This window comes from Haemaphysalis longicornis, unplaced genomic scaffold (assembly GCF_048455015.1).
Source record: "Haemaphysalis longicornis isolate Haplotype H1 unplaced genomic scaffold, Haemaphysalis longicornis Haplotype H1 scaffold_3, whole genome shotgun sequence".
Taxonomy (NCBI): domain Eukaryota; kingdom Metazoa; phylum Arthropoda; class Arachnida; order Ixodida; family Ixodidae; genus Haemaphysalis; species Haemaphysalis longicornis.
The window spans coordinates 219,634,307-219,643,508 of record NW_027526335.1 but is presented as its reverse complement, the minus strand read 5'-3'; the positions used below and the strand labels follow the sequence as shown (position 1 = coordinate 219,643,508).

Here is a 9,202-nt window from a genome sequence, read left to right as displayed (position 1 = left end):
TTCCAGCTTCCAGTGGAGGCAGGAACATAAATTACGTCGTCGGCCAGGGCACAGTACATCGTGTTAGTCAACATCATAGATATACCGTGCCTCGGATGGCCGCGTCATATATATATATATATTTTTAAATTTTACTTTTGAGTTTTGTGTAAGCAAGGATGTATCTAGTGCCCCTATGCTGTCTATCCTTGGTTTTTGTAAACACTAAGTAATATCGCACGGTAGCTTTATTCATCGTAATGAGATTTCTCAGGTGCCAGATTGCTCAGATCTCACATGGTTTCCTATGGCTGCAGGGATGTACAATGTCTTGGGTTCTATTCTTGGCTGCCGGGGCTGCATTGAATTTATAAAGCCAAAAAAAATAACCTTCTGTACACAATGTCTTGGTTTACGCTAAAGATCCTTGAGTGAGAGGTCTACCACACTGCCCTGTGCCTCATAGTGCGAAGTGACCTCAATTTACTCGATTATGATGCAATTACTTAATGCCTTCTCATGTAAACTCTTGAGTGCAAACGGGAGAAGATGCACCTACCTCGCCTTGAGCTATTAGACTAAGTTGCCTTTTTCGCACGACATCTAAGCTGTGTGAGAAAGCCATACAGGGCTAAGAATGTTGTAAGAAATGCCTCTTACGTGAGGCAGCTCATACATAATGTTTAAAAAAAGCGTGTCGCATTATTTTGCCGTAAGCTCTTTAAACGTTTTACACCCCTCCTACCGCCCTGCTTTTATTGTTAATAAAGGCACTTTGCATATGTAGACACAGGAAAATGAAGCAGAAAGACAAAGATATTTTTTTCAGCTGCACAGTGTCGCAGGCTATGCACCTGACGCAATGCTGTTTGTTCATCACGGTTTGCACTGTGCTTTGAAACAGTTTGTTACCAAGGTCCAAAGATTCACTTGGCTATTTCATGTCAGGAATGATACAAAGGGATCATCTGTGGAAGCAATGCCCATCTTATTCTTGTCCTTTTGTAATTTATGAGAGCTGCTGCAGCCAAGCATTCTATGGTATATTTATGAACTAGAAAATACATGGAAAAGGCAGTCTCTAAGCTGGAGGGAAACTATCGAGTAGCATATGCATTTAGTTTAAATAGTGTGGCGTGTTGCCCAACTGCTGGGCAACCGCATTAAGTTTATGCCGTGCTTGTGATTTGCTCAAGTATGTGAACTAGTCTTAGGCATTTACGTGTTGATAAAAGAATTCCGTGCTATCTTCATTCATTCACTGCAACTCGTTTGTGCTCATGGGGAGCATTCGGAATATGACCCTTAGCATGATAAAAATCAGAATACGCTTTACTCAGTTGGACTCAAGATATACCTGATCAGGACACGTCTACTCCTGAATGCTTAGATACCTGATCACATAAAAATTGGCCAACTTAACAAGCTGCAGGAAAAGAAGCAGCCCCATTCCTTCACCATAAAATAAAAAGAAGACAAGAAGAAACTATTTCACATTTGCAAAAGGTCCAGGCGAGGCTGTTGTTTCTTACGCTTTTAAGAATACATTAATACTGTTGTTGTTTTACAATATAAAGTGAATTTTCCTTACACTACTTAATCGACTTCAGTTGTTTTCCTTTCTGGGTGACCTATGAGACCAAAGGTGCAATGTAATTAACAGTATGGTCATGTTGGTTGTAAACATGATAGAAAAGGAGCACAAAAATATGCATGGCAAAACTCAGGACTTTTGTTGTGTTGTTTTTCATTTATAGTTAATTTTGTTTTGTCCTATGGCACAATGCAATTCTCAAAACCAGCTTTCCTCAGAAACCTATTGAGCACAATTTTTCATACTAGGCAACATTACATGCAATGGCTGCACAGCACTTTCTGCCTGAATATAAATGTGGCTAAAAAATGTCTTAGTTATTTTGAAGCAGGCAGTTTTCATTGCCAGTCAGACAAAATGGGGCCAGATGCCATCTGTGCAAAACCGCATGTGACCGCACCATGGGAGGAGGAGGACAAAGATTTTATTGAGCCTTTAAAGGCCCCTTAGGGGACGTGGTGACCGGCGTACCGGTGTCCGCAGCAGCCCTCGCCGTCACCACCCGCTGGGTAGACAGGTCGAAGCTGCCCAGTGCCTCAGCCCAGTGCCCACCGTCTGCTAAGAGAGGATAGGGGTTGTGGGGACAGTTCCAAAGAAGATGGTCCAGTGTTTCCACTGCTCCACAGGCCGTGCAGTTGGTGGAGGGGTAGACGGAAGGATAAATACGGTGCAGGTGGTAGCGACATGGGAGGGTATGGGTTTGCACCAGTCGCCATAGCCGTTCTTCCCTGTTGGATAAATCCGGGTGTGCGGGGGGGAGCTGGCGGCGTGAGAGGCGGTAATGTGCCGTAATGTCTTGGAAGGTCAAGAGACTGTCCCAAGCTGATAGGGCTCCGTGAAAGGGTTCGAGGCTAGGGCCTGCTTGGACGGTATGCTCTCGAGCGGCCCTATGTGCTGCCTCATTTCCCCCCACGCCCATGTGGTCTGGAGTCCAGATCAGCTTTATTTGTATGGTAGGAGGATTTTTGAGGAGAATTTTGAGCGCCAGGGGCGAGATCATGCCTCTGGCGTAATTTCGAATGGCCGTTTTCGAATCCGAGATGATAGTGATAGGGGGCGGCCTATGTGTAAGGGCTAGCGCGATAGGTGACCGGTAAAAAGTGCAAAGGCTCATGGGTACGTTGTCTGCTCCAGCCACTTTCGGTTCGAGATCTCGCCTGGCCTCCCGTACGCCGGCGGCTTTCACGCGCGTGTGTGCGTGTTGTTTATTTGTCACAGAGTGCTAACCTTTCAGAGAAGCCCCTAGTAGTATTCATTGTTGTTACACATTGAATGTGCGATGCATGAGCGGTTTTTTTTTTTCAGTGGAAAAAGATAAACAACAAGCACAAGCGCGCGTGAAAGCCGTCGGCATATGGGAGGCCAGGAGAGCTCTCGAACCGGAAGTAACAGAACTCCGCGGGAGCTGACAATGCACCCATGAGCATTTGCACTTTTTACCGATCATCTATTGCCGCCTCTTCCGCCTCAGTGGTCAGTTGGTGCGGTCTGTTAGGGATTTAAGAGGAGGAGTGTTGGGATGGTTGATTACTACTGCGACAGCGTATGCATCCTGCCATCGATAGCAAGCTGCGTCCACGTAAACCGTAGTGGGGTGGACGGGGTATTTCTCTGTAAGTGCTTGTGCTCGTAGTTCCCTAGGCTGCTTGTTGAAAACAGGGTGATATTGCGCGGTAAAGGGTGGATAGTGAGGGAGCCATGAATGTCGGCTGGTACCGGGAGCCTGTCATCACAGAGGATAGGGGCTTTAAGGTTAAGAGTAACAAGGAGAGTGTGACCGGTGGGGGTGGATGAGAGCCTATTTAGCTGACCGATAAGGTGGGCTTCAATGAGTTCCTCCGCAGTATTGTAAATGCCGAGTTTCTCGAGTCTGGCAGTGGTAGTGCTCTGAGGGATTTGTAGCGCCGTTTTTTAGGTCTTTCGAATGAGGCAGTTGACTTTAGAGAGTTCGGTACGCGAGGGCAAGAGATACGGGAGGGAGTAAGTGAGAAGGCAGAGCCCAAATGCCTGTATCAGCCGGATACGCTCCGTTTCTTTGAGCCCCTTGTAGCAATCCTGCGGATGAGGGCGATCGTCTGATTCACCTGAGAATTCAGCTGTGCTAGGTACTTAATGTTTGCGAAATTGCGCTGTATGCAGAGCCCAAGTATTTTCAGGACTTCCACTTGGCGAACATCCCTACCATCAATGCGGACCTCAATGGTGGGTGTCTGGGCCGGGTTGCCGGTTGATTTGGCGGGGTGGATTAAAAGCTCAGATTTTTCAGGTGAGCATCCAAGCCCAACTTGCGCGGCGGCGGTAACTAAGTCAGCTCCCTGTTAGAGAACCTCCTCGATTTGAAAGTCGCTGCCTCTGGTGGTCCACAGCGTAATATTATCGGTGTATATGCTGTGGAGTAAGCAAGGGATCGCGGCGAGCTTACTGGGAAGGTGGATTAGGGCAATGTTAAATAGGAGTGGGGATAATACTGCACCTTGAGGCGTGCCAATGGTTGGGAAATGGATAGTGTCGGATTGTAGGTCACCGAGCTGAATAACGTGAAATTGACGTGAACCTTTTTCCTCCTTACCTAAAACAGATTTCCTTTTTTGTTGTTTGATCCTGTTTACAGCAAGCCCTTTTTTGTAGAGAAAAGGAACTGCCACCTGAAGAAAACCACCTCTGCTTCAAAAATGCACTGATCAAGATTAGTATCATACTACAATGAGAACATATAAATGTTAAAATGTAAAAAATTAGCCATATACACAAATAACTAATGAAGTGTGCCGCTGCACAAATTTGTTTTCAATACATAAACAAAGGAGTGCTTCAAAGAGAAAGGACAAGAAAAATGGCAGGGGTGTTTTCTGGTCTGCTTCACTACAACCTAAAATGATGCTTTGGCTCTCGGTAAGATTAAGTACACTATTTATATGGTACTAGAAAGTGTCCAAGCAGCATTTCTGACTCGCCCCGTCTTTCTATGAGCATTACTGACAGTTTCTCTCTTGTTGATCGAAGAAAGGAGTGAAATGCGCTGAAAGCATCAAATCTGCATTCGCACCGTTCAGTTGCATGGTCTGGCTCATTAACAAGGAACCACACGACAAACAGACGTGCTCACACGTCAGCTCAGAGTTGCGTATCGAGAAATTCTGGGTGAGCTAGAGAAGCTTGCCAGGTCTTGCACTTAAACATCAGTAAAGCATGCATTATGCGACAAACCAACGACGACAGAAATAGCTACCTTCATACTGGGCAAGTGTTCGAACCACTGTGGCGTGTTAACGCCGCGATCAGAAAGTTGCCACGCCAGTTTGACAGCCCTGGCGCGAATCGTGTGTGTCAGTCCGGCCCACAATTGAAGACTTCCGCGTTATTACTGTGATTTGTGGCAGCCAGATTGGTGGGATCGACCCATGGATGATCGGTCAGAAGCAGTGACAAGCAGCCATTTTGACCCTCCGAACGCTTGAAAGTACGTGTAAACATAAAAAAGTGTTGCTGACTGCAGCTAGATAATGCTATATCGGTGGTGGGTATAGCACTTCATAGGTTGTATTCACTGGTGTGGCCTACAAGTGGGCGACCCTGTGTGTGCGCCGCCATGTATGTGCCGCAGCGTCTGTGATACGTCGGACTCCATGAGATTGCGGTAATGGACCTTTTTCTATTAGCAATCTGCACATGCGCGGGCTGGTAATCCGCCATTCTGGACACTCGTCTCGGGCAAAACAAACAAAAGGGTGCCCCCTCCACTTGTTGCTGGGGTAGCAGCTATGCTTTCTAGTGATGCACGTTTTTATTCCTTCTTTTTCGACAGTATGTGGTGAGTTGTGCGTGCACACAAAGGATTTCAAAGGAAAGGGGTGAAGACTTGAGGTTGACCACGGTACGAGCACATGGCTACCAGCAAGGGGGTGAGCGGTGCAAGCATGGCACAACTCGGGAGATGGCATCACGTGCACTGGCTTCATTTAATATAAATATAGAATATAACTATAAATTGGCGTGTCACTGTTGGCGTATCAGCTGAATCACTGTTCCAGAGGAGGCTGGAACAACTGCGCTATTGGCTCCGCTTGTTCCCAGGCTTGGGTTGCGACATCAGTGTCCTGACCATAGGCGTGCGCAGGGTTCTCGATTAGGGGGGGGGGGGCGAAGTCTTACCTGAGCCCCCCCCCCCCCCCCCCCCGGGAACTCCCGACCTCCTCCCACTGAAGCCTTAGCGGTCGAAACGCAGTGGAAAGACGAGGAATTGTTATAAAATTTTTATTTCAATGAAATGGAATTGCAACACCTACAAAATATTTCTGGGCAGAAGTTTTTACTTTCATGTGTACCATCGGCAAAGGGGGCAGGTCCCAGGGCGGATGCGGCATCAATTTCACAACACGCTGCTGAAAAAACTTCCATTCTCCCTAAAGCACAGAAACATATGACACATCTGTCTTTTGTAAACTGCAACGTGGTACCCGTGCGTACCGCTCGAACGCTAGCTTTTGAAGTTCGTAAGAATTTAAGAAGGTAATATTGTATGTTCTTTTTAAATTCTTTTTACGCGGCTATTTTGCTCAGTACTAGGCACATTATTTGCGAGGAAAAGTAGCTGCAAATATGAAAATTAAGTGAGAACGTGTTTCTCACAGCGACCTGCTTTTGGTCCCCGCCTTTCCGGGGCTGAATGTAAACAGCTTTTGGAGGGTAACATGAGGGTTCTTCGGCTGCCATGGTCGTGAAAGCACACGCGTGGTCGACTCATAACCCTACGTGACAGGTTCAATTGAGTTAAGGCATGGGGCAAATTTGGCGCCCCCCTCCAGAATATTAGGGGGGGCGGCCGCCCCCCCTGCCCCCCCTGTGCGCACGCCTATGGTCCTGACAGCACCACACCTAGCTTGCTCATCCCAGAGCTTGCAGTCTCCTCCTGATGCATTTTTCTTGCTCTTTGCTCCGCCTCCTTTCCATCTTGAGGTTCGTGCCTAAAATACTCTCATCATGTCTTTGCAGCACCTGCTGACTGGGCTCTAGCCTGTGCCTGCTGGTGAAGAGAAGTTTGCTGTGAGACGAGGGTCTTGACGAGCACGTAACTCCTGTTGTTAAAGTGAAGCTTTCAGGACCTCACTGATTGCATTCAATGTGGCTACATAATGCACTGCAGGAAAGCTAACTTTACACAGTGATTTTCACAAAGCGATGAGGATGATAAGCAAAAGCACATGCACCTCAAGAAAAAACGCTTTCCATGGTCATAATGGAACCAGTGTCCCTTGCATTATGAAACCATTGTCTGTCAGACTGCGCCCTTCTGATACGGTCGAAGCAGTTTAGATTTTGGACTTTGACTCAAGCCGCAAGAGAGAGAGCGAGAATAAACTTTAATTAAATGCGCAAAATGCTTCAGAGAGGTGTCCTCATTCCAGGATGCCTTGAGCTCAAGCCGCGTTGACAGTCCTTTTGATCAGGCGCAGCTGACCTTCGAGGCCGGAGCTGGCCAGAAAGCTTCGAGTTAGAAAGGAACATCAGTTTCTGATCAAAAACTTTATTTTTACAGTTATGATGATAAGAATCGGGGGATGCATGTGGTTTTTCATTGAAACTGTAGATATGAAATTTGTTTCTGTGTAATACGACTCTATTCACATTTATTTGGATTTTTATGTTTGATTTTACGACAGCCTTTATAAAAGAACTGCTGGGGGGGCGCAGCTGAATAAAGTACCAGTTAACTGTGCGCAAGTCAAGCAGTGCAATAATACTAGCATTATCATTCTATCTGGTCTGTAGCAGAAGTTACAGCCATGTGAAGTTTGGGCCTAGAAAATGGGAACCAGGAAAACTGGTGTTGCCGTCCAGGCCCAAACTTCAAACAGCTGTCACTTCTGCTACAGACCATATATAATGATAATGTTAGTCTTATGGCAGTCAGTCCTTGATTTGTGCACAGTTCACCGGTACCTTGTTCAGCTGCATCCCTCAAGCAGTTTTTTTACAAAGGCTGTCAAAAAATCAAACATAAAAGCCAAATAAAGTTTAATGTAGTTGTTTTACACAGAAACAAACTTCATATCTACAATTTCAATGAAAAACCACATGCATCACCCAATTTTTATCGTCCTAACTGTAAAAATCATGTTTTTTTTTTTTTTAAGACCAGGTGCCCACTTAGAAAAAACGAATTTGAGTTTTTTGGTAGACAGCCCGGTAAAAGACCTCCCAAAAGCAAAGATTGTGGTGTGTTTCCACCATACTACTCTAAGGTGCTGGTGGCAACTGCCCTGGATGAACTGCTTTTAAACTTTATTTCAGGAAATGAGTGAAGATCAATCCCCTTTTACGGTGGGGTGCTACATGAATGGTTCATTTTTAGCCACTAGATTCAAATGTCATGTCTTCATCCTCTCTCTAAGGGGTTTTGGCACCTCCCCTTAAGGGTGATTGACCTTGACTTGTGACAGCCACGCAGCACTTATTTCATTTGTAACGTCATGGCAATTCGCAGTCCCACTTCCAGTTTGTTTCCTCCTACTGTGTACTGTGGAGTACAGACTACTGGGTGGTAGTAGTGTCGCCAGCAAGCAGTCCTCTAGCTCCCACGTTGCTGTTCATCTATACCATCCAGCCACACGCCTGGTTGATAAGAAAGTACAGTGGCTACTAAGACTCCCAACCCTTAATTTTGTCCATTTGCCGTATTCTTCGTCTCTGTTCAGCTGCGTGGGAAGGTTCAGCCGCAGCTGCTGTGCTCTTCTATTGCTCAGTCTCCTATCCAGAGAGTTCCTCTCCACAGTTATGTGCAAATCTGTGGTTGTCAGTTTCATCATTGCTCTCTGTTACTTGTTCTGTCATGTGTTCATTAGTTGCTGTAATTAATTGCAAGGAAAAAAAACGTGCACGCTTTTGTCTTACGACAATAATGGCTTTTTTTTTAACGTTTCTTGAACTGTTAAAAAAAAACACCCGGGGCCTCTTGCTAGTGCATCAGACCCCCTTAGAAGTAGCGATTAGTTAAAGTTCACGACGGGTATGAGTGGGAAATAGCAAGGGAAAAATAGTGGGTCGGTATATGAAATGCAGGAGTGTGTCCCACACTGCCTCCGCTAAATTAGGTGGGTAGGAGGGACGCAAGAGATCATTTAAGGAATTTGGTTGTAAGTTAGTGGGAAGGGTGTCTAGGAGAAATTGTCTTTCAGTTTAACTCAGTTTTCTCGCGAGGGATTTCTTGCTAGATTGTCATCTGAGCTTGGACGTTGCCTGTTTCAGCTATCACTTACTTGCATGCTGTTTGGACTTTTGATTGCAGTGGCTTTGAAACTTCGCCGCTTGATTTTGCTCGACGAAAGCTTCGCGTTCAAACTGTCGTCGTCATTAGAATGTGAGGTGCACCATTTTTGTCTAATTTTGCATCTCGATGCACCGCTATCCAGATTCAAACTAATGGTGTCACGGAATAGATGTTGGTTTCACACCGCGAGGGTCCTGATTTGTTTCTGACTGCAGGAAGCGTTTTTTTTTTCTGCACTTCTTTACCCACGATCATTATCATTGTCAGAGAAAGTTGGCTTTTCTGTAATGCCTTTTTGGCATGGCATATTCCACTGGTGAGACATAGAAAGTTTTGCTTTAAAATCAGGGTCTTCAAGCACT

The 9,202-nt window shown here is 45.8% G+C and overlaps 1 long non-coding RNA gene across 1 annotated transcript in view; it reads left to right on the top strand.

Annotated features, from left to right (window-relative positions):
• The window catches only part of LOC144175986 (uncharacterized), a 10,417-nt gene extending 1,548 nt beyond the window's left edge, over positions 1–8,869 (top strand). The window contains exon 3 of the long non-coding RNA XR_013323741.1: positions 6,566–8,869. This is a non-coding gene — a long non-coding RNA (uncharacterized LOC144175986). The remainder of the gene's footprint in view (positions 1–6,565) is intronic.
• Positions 8,870–9,202: the final 333 nt, after the last annotated feature.